We start from the raw sequence: 21975 nt of genomic DNA, 5'->3' as shown, positions 1-21975 counted from the left end.
TTACATGTATCACTGGGTTTGTTACGGAACAGTCTAGCCACATACCAGAAGGCTGTGAAGGTGGCAAAGATGCACCATCTCTCTTCCGTCATAGCTAGCAGTTGCCATGAACCTAGAGTGTTATTTAATACTATTAACTCTGTTGTAAATCCATGCACCTCTGCTCCGGCAGATGTTTCAATCAGTACATGTGAGAAATTTCTCTGTTATTTTATCAACAAAGTAGCATCTGTCAGGAAAAATGCCAGTGCTAATTTTAAAGTGTTTGTACCTGCTTCTCCTGCACACTCAGCTGTGTTTGAGGAATTTAAACCACTTTCACTGACGTTACTTAGTGAGGTTGTACAACACATGAAACCCACCAGTGGTCCCCTAGACATTGTTCCCGCCAGAATGGTGAAGGAGGTTTTTAATAGCACCATTGGGTCGAGTCTTCTTACTTTTTTAAATTCTTGTCTTAGTTTAGGTTCTGTCCCAGCTGCCTTTAAACATGCTGTGGTCAGGCCTCTACTTAAGAAGCCTAATCTTGACCCCACAGTGTTGTCAAATTTTAGACCAGTCTCTCATCTGCCTTTTCTTTCTAAGGTTTTGGAAAAAGTTGTTTTCATACAGTTACAAGCCTTTCTACAGCAGAACTCTGTGTTTGAAAAATTTCAATCTGGTTTCAGATCACGTCACAGTACTGAGTCTGCACTGTTGAGAGTACATAATGACATTGCCTTGTCTGTAGATGCTGGGAATCCTACTGTTTTAGTGCTCTTGGACCTCACAGCGGCTTTTGACACTGTGGACCATGCAGTCCTCCTCTCTCGCCTTGAGCATTGTGTAGGCATCAGAGGCTTGGCACTTGAATGGTTTAGCTCCTATTTGGCTAATAGGAGCTTTTCTATCAAGATTGGTGACCTCTTCTCGTCAGCTGCTCCTCTCTCTTGTGGGGTTCCCCAGGGCTCAATTCTTGGCCCCATTCTGTTTTCTTTATATATGCTGCCTTTAGGGGCTATTATAGGAAAGCATAACCTGTCATTTCATTGTTACGCAGATGATTTGCAAATCTATTTGCCTATTAAAGCAAATGACAGTGTCGCACTAAACTCCCTGCTTAGTTGTCTCACTGATATTAAGCTGTGGCTTTCAGAAAACTTTCTTAATTTGAATGAAGATAAAACGGAGTGTATTATTTTCAGTACTTCAGGCACGCAAAATGGTCCAGCTTTGAGTTTGGGAGCTCTAGCATCTTACACTAGGTCAGCTGTCAAAAATTTGGGGGTTACTTTTGATTGCAGCATGAGATTTGACAAGCAGACCAGTGATGTTGTTAGAATGAGCTTTTTCCAGCTTCGTCTCCTGGCTAAAGTTAAGCCTTTCCTCAACAGGCACGATCTAGAAAAGGCTATTCATGCCTTTATTAGTTCTAGGTTGGATTATTGTAATGCTCTTTACGTTGGTCTGAATCAGACCTCCATCTCACGTCTTCAACTTGTGCAAAATGCAGCTGCTCGCTTTTTAACAAACACATCTAGACGTGCACATATCACTCCTGTTCTCTACACCCTTCATTGGCTCCCTGTGCGTTTTAGAATCGATTTTAAGATTTTATTGTTTGCTTTCAAAGCCTTATATGGTCTGGCCCCCCGGAGTATTTGTCCGAAATTTTAACTTTGCGGGAGCACAACCGGTCATTGCGTTCTTCAAACCAGCGACTTTTAGAAGTGCCAAGGTCTAGATATAAACGGTGGGGTGACCAGGCTTTTGCAGTTGCTGCCCCAAGACTCTGGAACAAGTTACCCCCTGATATCCACACTATTACAGATGTAGCTCTTTTTAGGTCCAAACTTAAAACGTATCTGTTTAGTCTGGCTTTTAATACGTAGCAGTGGTGCAACAATTTCATTCTTCTGTTTCTCTGTAACTATTTCTGATTTTACATGTTCTTTCTTTATATTGTATGACATGTGTTTTTATTCTTGGTTTCGATGTTAAGCACTTTGGATACCTGCTGGTTGCTGTAAAGTGCTATATAAATAAAGTTTGATTGATTGATTGATTGATTGAAACAATGTTAGTCTGAGGTGTTTATAGTAATTTTTATATTGAGTAATAATGTTGGAGTTTGGCCATCAAACACTATGTTCTGCTTTACAATTAACAACAGTCCTGACATATACATGAAAACAATGGCATGATCTGGAAAATGGTAAGGTAATGAAATGGTGTGTGGATCTTTGTAAGATATCGTGAAACAGATCATTGGTCTCACTGTTTGAACAAGTAAGGTGCAGATAGGTGACCTGGTTACAAATACATTTTAATTTTATTCAATTATATTACTGTTTTGAGTAAAAAATGTTGTAGTAATTAACAACATAATTAGTATCTTCCAAATTGCGGTCATATCAACAGTACAAATAAAAACAAGTGTGATACGATGTTCATACAGAAATATTAATCACAATGTTTAAAAAAAGAAAATAGTTGGGTAAGCAGCATTAAAATATGATTGTTAAAATACATATTGTAAATACATATCAATACATACAAAATAAGAATATAGAGTTCTTAATATTTTCAGTATGCACATATATACAGTAGCATGGTAGGACCGTCATACCGGCAATGTCAAAAATGTGTGTCTATGCATGTCTAAGTGTGTAGGGATGACTATTGAATTGAATTTAGAATGACCTAAGTTATATTTTAATTAATTGAACATCATTGAAATGAGCTAAAATGAATTTAAAAGAAAATTAGAAATGTAAAAAAGATCCAACACCATGGGGACACATTGGCCAACCAGAAAGAAACTTACTGTTTCCAAAAACAGTTTCCAAAAACAAAGTACCAAAGAAAAAAACTTGCAAATTCCCTCTAACAGTCTGTAATTTATTTATTTATTTATTCGGGACAGTGCACATTAATGAACAATCTAACATTTCTGTACAGACTGTAAATGAGCCAGGTTATAGCATAAATGCTAATTTTCACCTGTAGTTCCGAGGCAGGAAAACATGGTAAAGATGGTAGCTGAGAAAAAACAGTGTGAAATATGTATTAATAACAAATTGGTTACTTGCAACACCAAAATCCATATCCCTAAACAGTAATTGTTTTCTACTACTTCTACATCTGTCATTTATCTGTTAGAAAACAGATCATGAGGGAAAGGAAAGGTTGATATGAAAATAAATAAACAATATTAATTGTGATTAAAAAAAAATGAGGCATGAAAATACATAAATAAAATAAAATTGTTGTCATACTGTTGACAGAAAGGCAGCCAGTGAGCCCAATGGGTCAATACTGTATGTTGCAATGATTTAGAATATAGTTTTTTTGTTTTTTAAATAAATAAAAAGAACATAGAAAAATACAATACAGCAATTCTTACAAAACTAAAATCCATAGTGCCTAAACAGTAATTATTTTTCTACAAGTTCTTTAAGGCAGGGCCCAAGGATGCCCCCTTCCTGATTTCGTATTTTTTTGCATGTTTGTCACACTTAAATGTTTCAGATCATCAAACAAATTTAAATATTAGTCAAAGTTAACACAAGTAAACACAAAATGCAGTTTTTAAATGAAGGTTGTTATTATTAAGGGAAAACAAAATCCAAACCTACATGGCCCTGTGTGAAAAAGTGATTGCGCCCTAAATCTAATAACTGTTTGGGCCACCCTTAGCAGCAACAACTGCAATCAGGCGTTTGCAATACCTTGCATTGAGTCTTTTACAGTGCTGTGGAGGAATTTTGGCCCACTCATCTTTGCAGAATTGTTGTCATTCAGCCACATTGGAGGGTTTTCGAGCATGAACTGCCTTTTAAGGTCATGCCACAGCATCACAATATGATTCAGGTCAGGACTTTGACTAGGCCACTCCAAAGTCTATGTTTTGTTTTTCTTCAGCTATTCAGAGGTGGACTTGTTGATGTGCTTTGGATCATTGTCCTGTTGCAGAACCCAAGTTCGCTTCAGCTTGAGGTCAAGAACATATGGCCGGACATTGTCCTTCAGGATTATTTGGTAGACAGCAGAATTCATGGTTCCATTTATCGCAGCAAGTCTTCTAGGTCCTGAAGCAGCAAAACAGGCCCAGACCATCACATTACTGTTGTTATTATGTTCTCTTTCTGAAATGTGGTTGTCTCGTCAGTCCACAGAGTATTTTCCCAAAAGTCTTGGGGATGATCAAGATGTTTTCTGGCAAAAATGAGACGAGCCTTAATGTTCTTTTTGCTCAGCAGTGGTTTTCGTCCCTGAACTCTCACATGCATGCAGGCCTCTTTGTTATGGTGGTCATGAACACTGACCTTAACTGAGGCCGGCAGTTTGGATGTTGTTGTGAGGTCTTTTGTGACCTCTTGGATGAGTCGTCACTGCACTTTTGGGGTAAATTTGGTCGGCTGGCCACTCCTGGGAAGTTATGTTTTAACAGTGCGGGGGGGCAAACACTTTTTCACACAGGGCCATGTAGGTTTGGATTTTTTCCTTAATAATAAAAACCTTTAATAACTGTATTTTGTGTTTACTTGTGTTATCTTTGTATTATAATTAAATTTGTTTGATGATCTGAAACATTTAGGTGTAACAAACATGCAAAAAAATAACAAATCAGGAAGGGGGCAAACACTTTTTCACACCACTGTATATTGTTCCCATCAGTAAGCCTATGTCCTATCAACTAAACTAACTGAAAATTAAATATATCAATTGTGATAACATCAAATGGGTCCATAATGTATGTTTCATTGGTTTACAATATTGTTAGGCCGGCTACACACTGGCTGCGTGGCGTGAGCGTGCCGCTTCTGTTGCGTTGGCGGCTGCATGGCGTTTTCTATGTCTTTACACATCAGAAACGTGTCTGACGTGGCGCTGCAGCTGCTAGTCTTGTCTGTATACTTGTATGTTTCCCATTGATTTACTGCACTCAAGCAGTAGTATATTTCATGAGAAACATAAATATATACCGACCTGATTACAGCAAAGACAACATCGGCAGTATTGATGGCGAAATAGGCTACAGAATATTTCGCTCTGTATTGACAGGTACAATATTTGAAAATCGATAATTATTTATTATTTCTTTAAATTACATTTATATCTGCATTTATGTCAAAACATAGAGACTTTCAAACATCAAAATGTCATTTATTAAATGTATTTGTGTCAAAATGACATATAAACATCTTTCCGTATTCTATTTTGCCTGGAAACACTTTCTGTTTCTAGCATGCACGCGTTTTCGCCGTGCCTGAGTCGTGCGTGTCACACAGACAGTGTGAAAGCTCTAATCTGTTAACATGGGAGCCAAAATAGGAACGGACACGCCATGCAGCCAGTGTGCAGCCGGCCGAAGCCCTACCATTAAAGGCTTTTTACATGGTGGTTAGACTGAGGCTAATATCCCATTTTTGGTTCAAGCTGCAGTCACCTTGTACTGACAATTGCTGTCATTTTAAACGTTATCACAACATTTAGCTCAGTTTACTGAAATCCCAAAAGAGGAGGGACAAAAGAGGGAAAACAGAAAGGTGACTTGAAAAATAAATAAAAATAAAATATATGAATTGTACTGAAACAGAAAAAAAGGATACAATATATAAATCACATTAGGTGGAGATAAATAATAAAAAAATAACTTAAATACTATTGGTGTCGTACTGTTTAGGCAGCCAGATGGGTCAGTACAGTATGTTTCAATGGTTTACATTGTTGTTCAACCCTACAAATAAAGGCTTTTTACATGGTTGTTAGACTGAAGGTTAAAAAACCCAAATAATGTCTCAAGCTGCAGTATCTGTACTGAAAATCATACCAACACACTCATTTTAAATGTGTTATCCAGACATTTAGCTCAGTGTACTGAACCTTTAAAATAATTCAGGGTTATCCTTGACTTTGAAGGAACATAGGGTTAGAGTCACTTGATTGTCTTCTGGTTAGGAGACAATCATAGGAACAGTAGTTCTTGACTAGTTCTTTTGACAATGCTTATTTAACCAAGTCATGTATTTTGGGCAATCTGAAGACAAAATGTTCAGCTTTGATTCTTAAATTTAAACACTGTCATAGCTTTTCAATAGGGTTTAGATTAGCCCAAGGCCGAGTTTACACATGTGAAAATTCTTTAACATGCCTACCAGCTCAAACCCCACACTAATAATTATAATTTTTGTAAAATATATTCCATGTCATCCTTTCCTTTTCCTTCTGTATGTATATATATATATATATATATATATATATATATATATATATATATATATATATATATATATATGTTGTGTCTTCCAAGAAAACAGATAATGAAGGAAAAAGAAAGGTGACGTGTAAAATAAATTAATAAAATATATTAATTGTGATGAAATACAAAATAAGCATACACTGTTCTAATTATACAATATATATAAATTATCAATGTACCAAAATAAATTGGTGTCTTAGAGTCAGTGTCCATGGGTCAGTAGCGTAAGTTGCTAATTGTTGAATCCGTCCATTGTTGGCACAAACCAAAACTCTTAACAGAGCATAGCTTTGCTATTGAGAACGAGGTAGCATGCTAGCGTTAGCATGCTAGCATTAGCGTTAGCATGCTAACGCTACGAGCTAATGGTTGCGGTTAGCCTGCTCGTTTTGGCTTGTGACACCACAAGCCGTGCCGATTTTGAACAGCTCACCCAGAGACTGTAGGCAGGACACATTCAGAAACCGTATCTCACTCTAAACAGCATGGATGGATTTTTTTCAAAGTTTGTATGTGTGTGGAGAGACACAAAATAACACCCCAAATCCCAGAAAAAGTGATTTTTTCATAATATGGGCGCTTTAAAGTCCTGATTGTCTCCACTGTGTGAAGTGGAGTGATCACAGCAGAGGCAGACCTGCAGCAAAAAGTTAATTTAAATGACAATGTACTGGTAGCTGTAACAACGGTGTTGCAAAATTGCTGCGTTATTACAAAATGAATACAGGAATAAAGACACAATTAAAGCAATATAGAAAGCACATATAAAATTAGAATCATTACCTTCGGTTGTGAAGACTCTTCAGCGCTGTTAGGTGGAAAGCAGGCAGTAGTGGTCCATTGTTTCAGTTTTTAGAACTAGAGAGAAGGTGAAGCAAAGGCAGGCAGGTGTTATCTCATCCTCTGCTTGGAAGAATGACTTGCTAGCACGAAGGTAAAAGTGTCCCTGTGTGGTCCAACAGTGATTGTCCATTGTTCGTCCATTGTTGATTGACAGTTAAGCTGCTGCTGCTAAAGCATCTGTTCTTGGTTGTTGTTGGTCTTCAGTTTGTTGTAGGTCAGCTGCAGGGTCATCAGCTGGAGGCCACCGTTCACAGATGTTTCGACCCCAAGACCAGTACATCTCCAGGCCCGCTGGCATGCTGGGGACGTCTCCCCGCCACCCCCTGCAGCTGCCTTCACATAATCTCTCTTGGAAAGACCAGCTGCTTCCTGAGGTCTGCCAACATCTGCCACGCTTTACCAGGTGCGAGCATGCTGCTCTTCTTCTGAGCAGGAGATTGGTGTGTACCACCAGGCTTTACAGGCTTTCCAAACCTTGCCAGGGCATGCTCTTCTGTTGCCGGCGAATGGTTTGCTGCCACCCTACAGCTCTCCAGGATCTTGGCCAGTTTTGTCAGGATTTGATCATGGCGCCACCTGAAACGTCCTTGGGTCAGTGCCACACTGCATCCCGACAAAGTGTGTCGGAGGCTTGCCTTGACGCTCCCGCATAGATGACAGCCCACTTTATCACCATATCACAGTGTGAGATTCCTAGGGCATGGAAGGATATCGTAGGTCACCCTCAACAGGAAGCTGAGCCTGGATAGAGGAGTTCTCCAGATGTCTACCCTGGTGATACGCCTGTTGATGGTAGCATCCCATCTTGTCCAGGCTCCTTGCGTGCCCTGGGATATTGCCTTCAAGTGGAAGCGCTCCTGCTCCAGTCTGGTGATTTCGTCCACCACCATCGTCTCCTGCTGTCTCATGGTGGCTTTAGACCAGAATTGCTGCGCTGCTCCCCAGCCCAGCCCAGCACGACTGGTCTGGACAGTTGTGCTTGGCTGGGTGAAGTTGTGATGAAGGAGGTGAGGCCAAAGCTGGCGGTGTCCTCACAGAGGACACAGGAGAACTGTGTCTCTCGTCCAGGGGAAAGTACACAGCTGCTGAATGTTGTCACATACCCGGCCGTCGCCGGCAACAGGAGCTATGCCGCGATGATTAGGAGGGCCGCCGCGGTGAGCATGGAAGCCTAGGGCGTGGGCCCGGGTGGAGCCGCTGCGGGTGCAGATGTTGGTGGTAGTAGCAAATATTCAAACGAGAACTTTGAAGGCCAAAGGCGGGTTCAGATCCAGTGGAGCTTTATTCCCCACTAACTCACAGAGAGAGAGAGGCCCCACTGGATCACACAGGGGCCGTCACAATGTTTAGGGCTGTTCTTGGGATGTACAGCCCAAGATATGTTGTAAATACAGTGGTATGCATAAGTTTAGACACCCATGCTAAAGTTGACTAAAAATAGGAATAAAAAAATCATCTTTTGGAAATTGATCTTAATGCCTTAATTATAACAATGAGGAAAAATCCGACCTTTTAAGGACACCAATTTTCTTTGTGAATGAAGAATGTATCGTAAATAAATAAATGTTCTTCCTTACAATACAGGGGGCATAAGTATACACACCCCTATGTTAAATTCCCATAGAGGCAGGCAGATTTTTATTTTTAAAGGCCAGTTATTTCATGGATCCAGGATACTATGCATCCTGATAAAGTTACCTTGACCTTTGGAATTAAAGTAGCCCCACATCATCACATACCATTCACCATACCTAGAGATTGACATGGTTTTATTTCAGTTAGCCTAATAGCTGGTTTGATTTGCATTGATATGGATCTTATCTTCAGTTAGCTATTAGGCTAACTGAAATAAAACCATGCCAATCGTGAGATATGGTGAAGGGCATGTGATGATGTGGGGCTATTTTAATTCCAAAGGCCAAGGGAACTTTATTAGGATGCATAGTATCCTGGATCCATGAAATAACTGGCCTTTAAAAATAAAAATCTGCCTGCCTCTATGGGAATTTAACACAGTGGTGTCTATACTTATGCCACCTGTATTTTAAGGAAGAAAATTCAGTTATTTATGATATTCATTCACAAAGAAAATTGGTGTCCTTAAAGGCTGGATTTTTTCTAATTTCTTTAAATTAAGGCATTAAGATAAATTTCCAAAAGATTATTTTTTTACTCCTCTTTTTAGTCAACTTTAGCATGGGTGTCTAAACTTATGCATACCACTGTATATCTCATAATAATATGGTTACCTGAAATAATTATGACCAATCACATTATCCAATACTGCCAAAATATAAGATTACCAAACACAATGTCTTTCAGCTTACTAAATTAAGTACATCAATATGTTGTGTGACAGCAAAATTGGGTTTCCTTTACATAGCAAGAGAAACAGAGACCAACAACAATGAGGTATCCTGAAAAAACACAACATAATGCGTGTGGATTTTTGTTTTACCTGCCAACTGTGCAGGAGAGATTAACATCTGGTACAGCAATAATTTAGTCTTTTAAATCAAACTGTTATTAATACATGTTTCACCCACTCACTTTGGGTATAGGTACAGACCTTTTTTTCTTTGTCTTTTTCTTTATCTGTTAAACCCAACTACCATCTTTATGGACTGTTAGAGGACATGACACAGTATACAGGATTATGATAACTATAATATGTTCTCATCACACCAGAGTGGAGACAGTGCTGCGGTTTAGAGATGAAAATGAGGTCCAGAAGTGTGTTCTTATCTGTGGTGGCAGCAGTGATGACTTGAACATATCCCCGGGACTGAAACAGCTCAAGGATTGGCTTACTTGCGTTGGATAAGTGATTCTCGTTGAAATCCCCACAGACAATGATAGGGTGGCAATCCATGACCTCCAATGAGTCCAACAGGCTTCCCAGGTTTGACAGAAACGATGTCACACTGTAGTCCGGAGGTCTGTACACAGCTGCAATCAAAGCACTCACTGGGGCTTCAACCTTCAGAGCCAAAAACTCAAGGTCAGTGACATTATGTATGTACTGTTTTTCACGTACTTGAATGTGCTCTTTCACATAAACTGCAACACCACCACCACGTTTGTTGGCCATCTGTGGAACATTTGTGTAGGACAGGTGTCTGTTGCGTTTGAACATAGTGTAGCCCTCTAAATGGAGACTGTCTGCAACAAAGGAGCCTTGTAGGTGAGTTTCTGTGAGACACAAAACATCTGCTAGACACAGTTCATGGTGGCTCTTGATGTCATTCACGTGGCATGGCAAACCTTCTGTGTTATGGTGAACAATGGTCAGAGTGTCATGTCCGTTCACAGCCTGTGTGATTTTGAGGAGAGGCATCATGTCATCCAAATTGACTTGTCTCATGGTCCGTAGGGCTGCAGTGATTTGTGAGTTGGCATATACTTTACTCTTACTTATCCAGAATGTGCAGTCCACTGAGAGAGGTCACTCTGCTGACAGCTACATAAGCCATGCCAGGTTCAAAAATGTGTTTCAGTGACACTACAGCTGATGTGCTTGTCATACCTTGAACCTTATGAATTGTACAAGCAAAGGCCAGTTTAACAGGAAACTGTCTGCGTACCACTCCTTTCTGTTTCATTTTCTCCTCTGCTCTGTCGATGTACACTAGATTGTCTGGTCCTCCTGGTGCTCTGTTACGATAATTCCTTCCAGCTGTTTCATCATCCATCTTGAGCCCGAGCATAGTGACATGTGCGACACCATTTTGTTCAGAGGATATTACGCTGACTAGCGTAGAGAAAGATCCATTCACCAATCCTTGAGACACATCTATGTTTCTGGTCAGCATGACTCTAACACCTTCAGCTACGTTTAGCGTATCTGGTAACTCATTTCTGTTTCCTTTAAATGGTTTGGCTTGTCGTGCCATTCTGCCCGTCTGTGGATCCTTTTTGTAGTCGTCCGCATCAATCTCGGTGATGTGAGAATGGAGCAGAGCTAACATTGCAGAGTTGTGTGCATGAACTTGTTTATTAGTTGCAAAAATGTGTAGCACATCAGTTGGACACAGTTCTGGTTCGGTGACGGCCTGTGACAACAAAGCTCTGTCTGGCTCGGACAACTCCTCTGACTTTTCTTTCACACGGATCCTGTTCAACATCTCTGCAAAGGCAACATCATCCTTCTGACGCATAATCTCAGTCAGAGTGATAATCTGAAAGTGTTCCTGCCACAGGTCAATCTCACATGGGTCATACACACACAGGGGCTTGGACTGTCGCACTGGTGGAAGCTGAAAAAAATCTCCAACAGCTATTACCGACATTCCTCCGAATGGTCTCTGACTGCCCTTGATCTGTTTGAGTCTCGCATCAACATAGGCAAAAAGGGGCTTTGAAACCATGGACACTTCATCAATGATGAGGATTTCAGCATTTAAAAGTTCAGATCAGACTTCATCCAAATTGTTACCAAGGCCTTGAAATGGAGGTTTTAGGCTTCTCGGCAGTTTGAGTAATGAGTGCAGTGTAGTGCCTGATATGTTGAAGGCTGCAGTTCCAGTGAATGCGGTCAACAGGACAGTTGGGTTTGATATGTCGGCCTCCTCAGCGCGTCTCAGCAGTTTGCACAGTATCTTAGATGCCTCAGAGTAGATGCATTTGATTAAATGTGACTTTCCTGTTCCAGCACCACCATTGATGTAAAAGAACTGGTCTGAATTTAGGCCACAGATTCGCTTTACACACCACGTTCTTACTGCATAGAACACACAGGCTTGTCTCAACCTGGTACAACCTGGTAGTTGCACACATCCATTACTGTAAAACGACTCATATGTGGGGTAATACGATCTTTTCAGTTCCTGCTCTGATCGGTAGGGAATGTACAGTTTCAGTAACGTGCCGTAAAACTTCTCAGGATATTTTTCCTTGGATGCGCGGTAAAACCTGATGATAGCAGGCTTATCGTCTTTCCGCCTTTGCACAAATCCCATCTCATTCAGGAGGGGCAAAACATTTTTACCTTTCGTCTGTTTGCCATAGACAATTCTGCAAGTAGCTGCAAAATCAGCCAAACACATCTCCTCAAACTCCAGTGTTTCAGGTCTGGCTTTGTACTTGTCAGTCAAAGACATCATCCACACATCTGAACATTCAGGTGTTGTGTTTTCCAGGGACGAGAGGGGACGACTCATTTTCACTGCGTTATCATCTGTCGGTATGAATACGACACCACGTGAACACTTCTTCATGTTAATTCCACATGCACGACTCACACATTACTGAGCGCTGACCTCTCTTTTTTTGGAATATGCCTGCATTATTTCCCTTATTTCATCACATTCATTGACGTTGTCTCTGTTGGAGTTTTCGATGACTGTTTTGAGGTACTCAGAGAGTCCAGATTCTTTTTTGGTAATGTAGCTGGTCAGATATATGATGCACGAATATGCGTTGAGAATATAACTGACATCAATATTGGCATTCCAGACTTCAAGTAGATGTGGATTATATCCATTTACCCAGCAGTCCTTGGGGTCACGCTTCAGAATGACTGCACTGGATTTATTCACCATGTTAAGGCATTGTTCGTACTCACTGTATGTCAGATTGCATTGAGCTAGGAGCTGCTGCAAACTCAGAGAGGCCGTTTCAGGTTCATTCAAAAGCAAGTTAAGTGGTTGAAGTTTTTGCTTTGCTTTTTCCACTTCCACTGGATCGATGCACTCACCAGGTCTCGTTATCACTGTGTTTCTGACAGGTGGTTTAGGAAAACCGAATCTGCATCCCGAGTTGAGACTTTTGAAACATGTCCTTGAATGATTTTTGCTGTGTCTGCACTTCTGTGACTTTTTTGTACAGATCAGGTTGTGAATGTGGGTCTGGCAGCTGAGCTGTGATGTATTTGGACACAAAATCTAACACAGTCTGATCGTCATCTTCGTCAAAAACAGGAGCACCATCAACCCATATGAGACAGTGTATGTGCGGACTTCCGCGATGCTGAAACTCAACTCGGTAAAAGAAGTCAACGACTCTGCCTAGGGGCTCTGCAGGAGATAAGAGCAAATCCCTGAATAATGCCTCAACACGCTTATCAAACATGCGCATTGCTGTCACAGGATTGCTTCGCAAGTATGTCACACTTAGCTGACCAGTCAAGCCCTTCAAAATCGACATCTTCACCTTGCTGCCTTTTTATTGCCTCGATAACCTCAGGCCATTGCATTTCAGCTGCAGAAAACGTACAGAAGAATGTAGGAGTTCCCAACTGATCATGGCAAAAAGATCTCTTGTAGTTTTCTCCCAATAGGCTGGAGTTCCCCTTAAAGGTTGCATCTTTGTTTCGCACCAGTCTCTCCACCTCACGTTTATCTTGCAACATTCCCGAGGTAATATTTCTTCCATCCCTCGTAAATGGTTTTCCTTTCCTTAGCTGTATTGTCATGCTCGATGTTGCCAAATGCTTTCTGTCACAAACTGTGCAAAGAACAAGAAGTTTGTGTCTCTGGCGAAACGATCATCAACACCAAAAAGCCTTGCTTTTAAATACTTACTGGGTGTTAATTTAAGAGATCTCTCTTCATCCAGTGTGTTTTGACCAGTCGGAAACTGTACAGGGAAAGCCATGGCCTCCAGTTTAGGTGTTTTGAAAAAGCTGACAGGATTATTTCTTTCAGCAGGCGCAACAGAATAGATTCCTTCGCTGAAACATAAAATCTCCTCTGCCACGTCACACGGCTGAAGGCATGATTCCAGAGCGAAACCACTGTTTGGCATGTCACCGTCCTGTGCGTCATCATCTCTCTGCTCTTTTGGTTGTTCACCATCACATGACAACATGTCTATATCCTGTTCATTTTCAGGCTCATTTTTTGCCTCACGCAGAGCATTACTCTCACACCTGTCAATTTCCATTAAATCAGTTTCATCATAATCATCTTCCTTCATTGTAGCATCCACATCATCATCTTCATCATCCTCATCATCCTCATCAGGAAGTGTTGGATCACATAACTCATCTCTGATCGTTATGTCCTCATACTGTGGATGGATCTCTTTGAGTTTATGCAAAGCCTGAATGAGCTTTGACCAATTAACTGTCTGAAAAAGTTGGTGGCCCTTATAACACAATCGTCTCTTCAGTTTTACTCTCATCACCTGAGACTCACTTCTCAGTCTGGGTAAAGCTTCAATCGTTTCCTGCACCTCAGACGGGACACACACAACATTTCCTCTTATTAGTCTCTGGCGGCCTTTAGGAAGAGGAATAATCTTGGCAAATGCTATACATGTGGATGCGAGATTCCTTTCCAATATGTTGAGATCTGACAGTTCAGGTGGAATGTCAGCAAGCATTAAGTTGTTGGCTACAGCGAGAGCTGGCATAGCTCCATCTTTAAGATGATCATGACAGGTGTAACAAATCCACTCACTTCTTCTCTCATCAGGCACCTTGCAGTGTTCACAGCCTTCATCGCAAACATGCACATACTTCCCTGTCAAGCACGCTGAAACTATATGTGGATTTTTGACATAATTTGACCTTGTGCAGGGGATGACTTGGTTTGGAAACGAGGCTTTATGGCAGACAGTGCAGACATAGGTGGGACCTTCCTTTATATTAGATCTGAAAAGAGATATGGCCTCTTTGATTAAAGAGTTGTTATTTTCTCTGTCACTCTCACATGTTTGTTGATTTATCAATCTGTATTTCTTTTTTATTTTATTTGCACATCTCATTTTAAACAGACTTCTAAACGGAAGGTTGTTCTTAAATCGGTCTCGCATTCTTTGTCTCATTAGTTGTCTGTGTCTATCTCTGAAAGCTTTGTCATTTGCATAACGCTGATTCATATAAGATCGCATAAAAGATCGCTGCTTCACTCTGAAGTCAACATCGTTTCTGTAAAACGTTGTCATTCTTTGTCTTTCTTATTCTAAACTCAGGGTTTTCTCTGTATGAACTGTTTATTCTTTCTCTTTGTTTCATTCGAAACTCGGGGTTTTGTCGGTATCGGGTCGTTAAATATATTTGTTTTTTTTTGTATTTCAGGATTGTTTTGATAGCGGTAGTTAGCAGACTGACTTTTTCTTTGTTTGACTGTTTCATCAGAATATTTACTGCTTGAGTAACATTTTTTCTTTGCTTTATATGTTTCATTTGAAGCATACATTTTCCTTTCTTTCCTTTTCTGATTCTCCTTTCTTTGCGATACCTTTTCAGAGAGCAATAGTGTCCTCTTAATTTTTCTCCTTTGCTGTTTATTAAGTTTTTTCAGTTTACGCGAGACGTCATCACTGGCCACAGTATTTATCAATGGAGCTCTCAAGTTTGACTTACTCTCAGTTGCAGAATTCACACTGAATTTAGATGATAATTCTGGTTCACTTTGGATATCATCAGGAAAAATGACATGAACCTCTTTATGTTTCACAGAAGATACAGACGTGATGTTAGTGGACACTCCCTGTAATATGTTATCAGAGACATCTGTTGCATCAGTGTTTACCTTTGAAATAGTTGAGTTTGAATCATTCAGCGCAGCATCGTGTGATGCGACACAGTTCGAAATGATCTGGCTGGATATTTCTGGTTCAGTTTCCATAGGAGTGAATACTTCATGTACAGATTTGTCACCGATGTGTGCACTCAGGCTTGTCTCCTTTTGAAGAGCAGTTGATATAGCAGCAGTGTCAGTTGTAGGCTGACTGTCTCTGTCTGAGTTAGCAGTATTCAGGATGGCAGTGTTCACATTGTAAAACTCCACAGGCTTCAACTCATAGTTACAGGAGGGCTGTGTTCCCAACATTCTGTGATACTTCAGAAGGCGATCAATCATATCACTAAGATGTGTGAATGTCAGCATGACAGCAGTACCAGGAGTGTGAGAACCAGGGTGGAGGGGCAAACCTTTGGCTGTTCTGGAGTGTGGATCAAAGAAACCATATCTGCCGGACATTGTTCTGAATACGGCGATGCATAATGCACTCATCAGGAGCAATCCATACTGGACATCAGAAAGCAAGCAGCTGAGTCCGGCCTCTAGGTCCAGAAAACTGTCTACCGCTCCAGGTAACGGTTCTCCTAATGTGCCATATCTAGAAAGTTGTTCCATGTCCACATAATGTGTATGCGTGCGTGCAGGTACTTCATGAGGGAGCTCGTCAGTATTCAGATAGATGTGATTAACTCTTTTTCTGACCTCTTTATACATTGCATTACCTTTATCCAAAACAAGGTCAAGATCTGCTCTGGTGATGTTGTCAGGGTTTTGGTATTTTGTGGTGTGTATTATTTTTGTAGTCGGTTTCTGTTCTGTATTGTGCTTGTTTCCTGTTTTATTTTGTAGTCTGTCTTGTCTCCCTTGTCTTGTCTAGCTTTCTTCCTGTCTTTGTTTGTTTCCCGCCTTTTTTTTTATTTGTTCCACCTGTTGTGTCACCTGCCTCTCGTTCCCTCGTTACCTTGTGTATTTAGCCTCTCTGTTTTACCTTGTCTCTCGTTGGATCATTGTTTGTGTCTGGTTTTGTTCCTGTCAGCATGTCGTAGCCTGTTCTGTTGTTTTCTGCCTGCTCCATTTTTGGACCGCCTTTGGTTTGCTCCTGTTTTTGTGTTTAATAAATCCTCGTGCTCATTACTCCTTCGCCTGCTCTCTGCATTTGGGTCCACCATCCTCGCTAACCATGACAGATGTTTTGATTCTCGTGAAGGAATGCCAGAAATGTAAGTGAGTTGCAGGTACACTGCTGATTTCTGTTGTTACCATATTTAACAGAAGCCTGGCTACGGGATGCACGGACGTGTCTTACAGAAGGCTGACCTGCCGGATTTACATGGTCTGCATGAGAAGGGCCTGCTTCACACTGAGGATGTCCACTCTTTACATTAGCATAAGATGCCTGTGGTGATACGACACTTTGACCTCTGTGGTTTACCTGGTTAGCTTCAGGAGAAACTGCCACGCATCTTTTATTTACCATATCAGCATAAGATACCTGTGGTACACCTGGTTCATCACTTTGACCTCTGAGCTTTACCAGGGTCACAATAGAAGGCCTTGCTTCACCATCGCTGTGACATCCTCTCTCATCAGCAGAAACCTTTGGTGCGACGCTCTGACTTCCCTGTGTCACACTTTCATCATCACGAGACGCTGCAGCCATCGTCACCTCTCCACAGCTCTGAGGACCAACACATTCTACCTGTTCACCTGTTGTACCCTGAATCTCCTTTGACCTCTGCTGGCGCAGACTTTGAGCTTGTGACCGCTTACTCTTCCTCGGCATTGTTATGATCCAAAACCACAAGTCTTGTTTTATTTTTATTGTAGACAATCAAGATAATAAACACAATATGAATCGAAATATATTAATATTAACTTAAGAAAGTAGATTAAAGCAGTATCTGCTCTTAGTAATGGTGATTTAGATCTCAAAAATATTCTATTTGTTCATTTTAAAGCAAAACAGTAAGTGGTCAAATAAATGTTTTCCCACAAAATCTTTTCAAGTCTGTAAAGATATTATAGATATTTAGAAGTAAAACTAAAGTTGACGTATCACACAAATTATATATGGATATACTGTATTTCAGACGTACTTAAGTTTCTATATCTTCAGCAAATTGAAAACCAATAGGACAGGAATAGGGTTTATTTAGTATTTTAAGGCACTATCAAGAAATCTGTACGGATGTTCAAATGCTGTGCTTTTCTAAGAATAACTTTGGTATTTGTATATTTATGGTTTTGTAAATGCCAGATTAATTTTTTTCAACCTTAATATATTCAAAGATTTATTTTAATATATGTAAAGAATACAGTTACTCCTTACAGTTGGTTTATTTATTTCACTTTACAAAGGTTTAACCAACAATAAAGCATGTACAAAAGGTGTTGATGCCAACAACGTGGGTGGATCTATAGACGAGGTACAAATATGTGAATGAGACAAATAACACAATGTATGTAGTGTAATTACTTTTACACTTGTACAAACAAAAATTGATTATGTGTACTCTGGTGTGAAGATATTTGCAGTCAGAACAAACCTTTTGGTACAGAGCTCCACAGCAACACGGTCCAGGAAAAACTAGTTTTTTTCAATTTATTGTTATATACATTAACAAGAGACAGTTTTTTTCAATGATACACTTTATAACAGCAACTTATATATTTGGAAATGTACCAGATTTAATTTTGAATTAGTTTTTACAGTCCAATGTTTGTGATAAAAAGCTCAACAAAATGTGTGTTATGTATGTGTTTCCAGTCTTTTCAATTAATTTAAATTTAATGAACAAACTAAAAAATACTTTACTGTTACCAAATAGAATACTGATACAATATGGACAATTCAAAAATACAATAATAAGGTTTTTGCCAATTGAAAAGGCCAAATCAAATGTGTGTGAGAGAGAGACGGGAGAGGTAGAAAAAGTGTGAGCAGAGAAACTCACAGAACCATAAAACAGAATGATCAGGTTCCAATCAACCCATGAATCCAAAACAGATACCAGTAATCTGTTAATATCAGGTTCCAAAAGACAAGTTTCAAATATATCGTTCCAAAAAAAGAGGTTTCTTGCAAGAATGCAAGGAGATAGAGCGGGATAGAATTAGAGGGATAGAATGATAGAATTTCCAAAATTTAGATAGATATATTAGATATGACAGGAGAGATAGAAAACCTCAAAATTAGATAGATGTATTAGATTTGACAGGAGAGATAGAACGTCTTATATTAAGGGATGAGTGGGTAGAGTGATAGGAGAGAGGTGAATGATCTCATAGATAGATGGAGAGGGAGAGGAGCTGGAGGCCAGCGGACCTGTAACACAAAATGGAAACATTGCATTAGACATACAAAACAGAAAAAAACATGGGTTAGGGTTAGTGAATATTTTTTTACCATCAAGGAAGGAACAGATTATTGGTATGATTTAGCTAAGAGGGACTTTAGTAGTGTCATTGTTTCACTAGGACTTTAGTAGGTGTCTCTAGGAAATCTCTGTATTCATTGACTTCTGTGTTCAATCACATAATGTTGCCTAATTTTTGCGTGTGTGAAGTATACTGTGGAGGGCCCAAGCATTCACTAACACAGATGGTGAAATACTAACTACAAGTATGTAGAGTGCACAAGCAGTTGTGTACAGTAATGTTAGACATTAGTAGTATTTACTGCCGAACAAAGTGTCAAGGCAACACATGTCATAGCAACGACATCATTCATGTGTGTGAACATACTGTCGAGTTGCCACGGGGGTAACCAACACTGATGGTCCAGCAGCAATGTAGAGAGGAGGCAGACAAAAACATTGGGGGGAGAGAGGAGAGGATTTTCAGTTTCATTTTATAAGACAAGATATACACAACAGTAATTTATTTTATTATCAAGATTTTTTAGATCACTGTAATATTAAATTCATACGTAATACATATGTCCAGTGGTGGAAGAACTATTTAGATAATTCGCTTAAGTAAAATACCACAGTGTGTAAATACTCCACTACAAGTACAACTACAAACCCTACAAACGTTGGGTAGCTTCATCTACAGCAATGCATCATGTTCTATAAGATCATCATCTGTATGGTGAGGGATAGAGCAAGACATATCCAGTTTTACTTTAGAAAACCAAACTCATAGCTTATTTTAAAAGGTCCCATGGCATGAAAATGTCACTTTATGAGGTTTTTTTTAACATTAATATGCATTCCCCCAGCCTGCCTATGGTCCCCCAGTGGCTAGAAATCGTGGCCTATATAAAAGCACCCAAAGAGCACCATGTCATGGTACCTTTAATGAGTAGGCTACTTTTCAGGCTGGACAACATATTAACTTATTCAATATCAAAGTGTCCTTCGTGATTCATATTTAAAAAGTGTGTGTGTGCGTGCGTGTCTGTCTCTGTGTGTGTGGGTCTGTGTCTGTGTGTGTGTGTTTCATATTCTATGTTTCTGGTTTAATGATTACTGCTGCTGCATTAATGTGATTGTTGCATTTTACTGATAATTGTGCTAATTTTAACTCCTATATACTGCTAGGTAGCTTAATCTACAGCAATGCATCATGTTCTATCAGATCATCATCTCTATGGTGAGGGATAGAGCAAGACATATCCAGTTTTACTTTAGAAAACCAAACTCACAGTTTAAATGAGTACTTTTCAGGCTGGACAACTTATTCATTATCAAAGTGTCCTTCGTGATTCATATTTAAAAATGGTAGAATGTATATTGTGGTAATACTTCTTTTTAAGGACGCAATTTATTTCCCTTTAATATGATACAAAACTCTTAAGACTTAATCAATGTGCCATAGTTCTGTGCAGTGTGCAGTCTGCTTTTAATAGCCACAGTACACTGAATTAATCATCACCTGGTGTAAATCATATGTAAATGGCTTTTTTCTAAACAAAACTTAAACGTGTACAGATGCTAAATAATGATCTACAGTCGAGTTATGTGATCTATTATCAATTTCAGTTATAGTATACTATACTTACCAATCAAAAGCGCACAGCACTATCAATGTTCTGTTGAGAAAACAAGTGACAAACTGTGAGTTAGTGGGTTCAAGGTTACAGTGTACAGAGACAAAAAAAACTCAGTAAATGGTAAAATGCTGCTATAACAGCAAGTCTGACTGTGAGGCAGAGCAGCCATTTCATTTTTATTTTATTTTTTATGACTACACACAATGCCACACTGTCAGTTACAAGCTAAACAGTTTAAAGATTAGGTTCATTGACAAAAAGCAGATTTAAGAGGACTGCTAACATTAGCTAAGTGCTAATCTTGTGCACTTATGCTTGCTCTAAAGAGTTAGCCGGAGATTTTTATTAACAGTATTATAACTTACTATTAACACTTAGCATCAACTGTCATCACTCTCATAGAGCACCTTACCATACATCCCTTTGTATGTGTAATTTTTTTTTATTCAATATGTAGTATCTTTTCGTTTATTGTCCATATTATTCATGTGGAATGTCTTTTTATCATCCTGTTTATTATGTATGTATGTTGTGTGTGATGTCTTTAGGCTACAGGGACCTTGAATTGAACCTACCTACCTACCTATCACTAAGTGGGGTCTAGCTAACAGTGTGATAGAGCAACATTAGCATCATTGTTGTCTTGATATTACATTTTCCAGCAAGAACACAGTTTGTTTGCTTTTCCATTGACAATAGCTAAACAACTAACAAGTTGTTTTATATCAGTTAACAAAGCTAATATTAGCTAAAGATAGCTACCAATAATTGTATCAACGCTGCTATCATTAGCTAATATTAGCGCCAATGCTAACGCTACCTTAGCTAATATTAGCTAAAAGATACCAAGCTGCTATCATTAGCTAGTGTTACCGTTAGCGTTAGCATCAGCCTAATATTAGCTAACGATAGCTAAGTGTAATTTACCAAGCTGTAACGTTACAGTCAAACATTTCGCTCTTAATTCATGTTTGTATTCTGTATGAAGTGTAAACCAATGCCAGCCTTTTTTAAAACACCAAACCTGTATTTCTACCGTTCAAAAACGTTATTAGATAGCAGACTGGATACTGCTACTTACCACAGAAGAGTCTAGAACACAATGGCGACGCTGTGCTGAGGAGTGCGAAGCTGCGCAGATTTCATTGAGGCGTTCAGGGAAAGTCAGAGATTCTGGAGCCATACGCAAAAAATTAGCTAAGTCAAATTACGTGTGTGTGTGTGTGTGTGTGTGTCTCTCTGTCTGTGTGTGTCTTTGTGTGTGTGTGTGTGTGTGTTTGTCTGTGTGTGTGTGTGTGTGTGTGTGTGTGTTCCCGCAACTGATACTGATTCGCTTGGAAAGCCTTTGAAGTCACCTGTTGCTATGCTAGGTTTATTTTTAGATACACGTGCACACACACACACACACACACACACACACACAC

The 21975-nt window shown here is 39.6% G+C and overlaps 2 long non-coding RNA genes across 2 annotated transcripts in view; one reads left to right on the top strand and one right to left on the bottom strand.

The window, feature by feature from the left end:
- The window catches only part of LOC118495405, a 20504-nt gene extending 1770 nt beyond the window's left edge, over positions 1-18734 (top strand). The window contains exons 2-3 of the long non-coding RNA XR_004897799.1: positions 7795-7800; positions 18587-18734. This is a non-coding gene — a long non-coding RNA (uncharacterized LOC118495405). The remainder of the gene's footprint in view (positions 1-7794; positions 7801-18586) is intronic.
- LOC116043559 lies at positions 18222-19476 on the bottom strand. Its single transcript, XR_004103500.2, has 2 exons — positions 19300-19476; positions 18222-18880 (listed from the first exon to the last, which is right to left on the bottom strand). It is a non-coding gene; the product is annotated as an uncharacterized LOC116043559 (long non-coding RNA).
- Positions 19477-21975: the final 2499 nt, after the last annotated feature.

This window comes from Sander lucioperca, chromosome 7 (assembly GCF_008315115.2).
Source record: "Sander lucioperca isolate FBNREF2018 chromosome 7, SLUC_FBN_1.2, whole genome shotgun sequence".
Taxonomy (NCBI): domain Eukaryota; kingdom Metazoa; phylum Chordata; class Actinopteri; order Perciformes; family Percidae; genus Sander; species Sander lucioperca.
Note: the sequence above shows the minus strand (reverse complement) of the source record. Positions and strands in the feature narration are given on the sequence as shown.